This window comes from Schistocerca cancellata, unplaced genomic scaffold, assembly GCF_023864275.1.
Source record: "Schistocerca cancellata isolate TAMUIC-IGC-003103 unplaced genomic scaffold, iqSchCanc2.1 HiC_scaffold_838, whole genome shotgun sequence".
NCBI lineage: Eukaryota > Metazoa > Arthropoda > Insecta > Orthoptera > Acrididae > Schistocerca > Schistocerca cancellata.
The window spans coordinates 160,001-162,500 of record NW_026046849.1 but is presented as its reverse complement, the minus strand read 5'-3'; the positions used below and the strand labels follow the sequence as shown (position 1 = coordinate 162,500).

Below are 2,500 nucleotides of genomic sequence, written 5' to 3'. Positions count from 1 at the left end.
GGGAAACCCTGATGGAGGTCCGTAGCGATTCTGACGTGCAAATCGATCGTCGGAGCTGGGTATAGGGGCGAAAGACTAATCGAACCATCTAGTAGCTGGTTCCCTCCGAAGTTTCCCTCAGGATAGCTGGTGCTCGTACGAGTCTCATCCGGTAAAGCGAATGATTAGAGGCCTTGGGGCCGAAACGACCTCAACCTATTCTCAAACTTTAAATGGGTGAGATCTCCGGCTTGCTTGATATGCTGAAGCCGCGAGCAAACGACTCGGATCGGAGTGCCAAGTGGGCCACTTTTGGTAAGCAGAACTGGCGCTGTGGGATGAACCAAACGCCGAGTTAAGGCGCCCGAATCGACGCTCATGGGAAACCATGAAAGGCGTTGGTTGCTTAAGACAGCAGGACGGTGGCCATGGAAGTCGGAATCCGCTAAGGAGTGTGTAACAACTCACCTGCCGAAGCAACTAGCCCTGAAAATGGATGGCGCTGAAGCGTCGTGCCTATACTCGGCCGTCAGTCTGGCAGTCATGGCCGGTCCTTGCGGCCGGCCGCGAAGCCCTGACGAGTAGGAGGGTCGCGGCGGTGGGCGCAGAAGGGTCTGGGCGTGAGCCTGCCTGGAGCCGCCGTCGGTGCAGATCTTGGTGGTAGTAGCAAATACTCCAGCGAGGCCCTGGAGGGCTGACGCGGAGAAGGGTTTCGTGTGAACAGCCGTTGCACACGAGTCAGTCGATCCTAAGCCCTAGGAGAAATCCGATGTTGATGGGGGCCGTCATAGCATGATGCACTTTGTGCTGGCCCCCGTTGGGCGAAAGGGAATCCGGTTCCTATTCCGGAACCCGGCAGCGGAACCGATACAAGTCGGGCCCCTCTTTTAGAGATGCTCGTCGGGGTAACCCAAAAGGACCCGGAGACGCCGTCGGGAGATCGGGGAAGAGTTTTCTTTTCTGCATGAGCGTTCGAGTTCCCTGGAATCCTCTAGCAGGGAGATAGGGTTTGGAACGCGAAGAGCACCGCAGTTGCGGCGGTGTCCCGATCTTCCCCTCGGACCTTGAAAATCCGGGAGAGGGCCACGTGGAGGTGTCGCGCCGGTTCGTACCCATATCCGCAGCAGGTCTCCAAGGTGAAGAGCCTCTAGTCGATAGAATAATGTAGGTAAGGGAAGTCGGCAAATTGGATCCGTAACTTCGGGATAAGGATTGGCTCTGAGGATCGGGGCGTGTCGGGCTTGGTCGGGAAGTGGGTCAGCGCTAACGTGCCGGGCCTGGGCGAGGTGAGTGCCGTAGGGGTGCCGGTAAGTGCGGGCGTTTAGCGCGGGCGTGGTCTGCTCTCGCCGTTGGTTGGCCTCGTGCTGGCCGGCGGTGCAGGATGCGCGCGCCTGCGCGGCGTTCGTGCCCCGGTGCTTCAACCTGCGCGCAGGATCCGAGCTCGGTCCCGTGCCTTGGCCTCCCACGGATCTTCCTTGCTGCGAGGCCGCGTCCGCCTTAGCGTGCTCCTCCGGGGGCGCGCGGGTGCGCGGATTCTCTTCGGCCGCCATTCAACGATCAACTCAGAACTGGCACGGACTGGGGGAATCCGACTGTCTAATTAAAACAAAGCATTGCGATGGCCCTAGCGGGTGTTGACGCAATGTGATTTCTGCCCAGTGCTCTGAATGTCAACGTGAAGAAATTCAAGCAAGCGCGGGTAAACGGCGGGAGTAACTATGACTCTCTTAAGGCGGCCAAGTGGCGGCGGTGTGGCTGCATCCGGACTTGGCTTTTCGAAGTGCGGTCTTGATGTAGTCGTGCTGCTGCTGCGAGGTGCCTTCCTTGGGTTGTAGTTACAGGGAGAGTGATGCGCAATACATGGGCCTAGCCCTCTTAGCCTCTCCTCTCCTGCGGTCTTCTCCCCTTCTCGTGGGCCCGCTGATTTTCGCAGAGTGGAAGACCGCACCAGGGGCTTGGGGGGGTTACCAGCCCCCCCTCGCATTATCCCTTTCAAGTTGGGGGCAGCAGACAAATAAATACGAGTGGTGGCCCTTCCGCTGAAGGTGCCACCCCAGCTTCCCCAGCTCCTAGCCGGCCAACCGGCCGTGCCGAAGATCTTGTAACTGTTGCAGCTATCTACGCCTGTAGTGAGTGCCACCGCAGCTTCACCACCAAGAACGGTCTCGGGGTCCATCGCCGCCGCCAACACCTTGCGGCCGCCAACGCGGAGATCGTCACGGAGAGGCATCGCGCGAGGTGGACGGAGGAAGAAGTCCTATCGCTCGCCAAGGCAGAGGCCGAACTGTTCCTTGAGAGGGACGCCCGGTTCTTCTTTGTCAATCAAGAACTCATCAGGATGTTCCCCGACCGAACGCTCGAAGCAATCAAGTGCCGACGGCGGCAAGCTGCCCACAAGCAGCTTGTCCGCCAATTCATGGAGGCGCTTGAGATCGGTCGGGGGGAAGAGCCGGCGTCCCGCCGGGGAGCAGCGAGCCCGCTGCCTGACGCGGGCGAGGCCGCTGCGCCGCCTGTCGACGCA

The 2,500-nt window shown here is 60.0% G+C and overlaps 1 pseudogene; it reads left to right on the top strand.

Annotated features, from left to right (window-relative positions):
* The window catches only part of LOC126146968 (large subunit ribosomal RNA), a 7,934-nt pseudogene that overhangs the window by 1,173 nt on the left and 4,261 nt on the right, over positions 1–2,500 (top strand).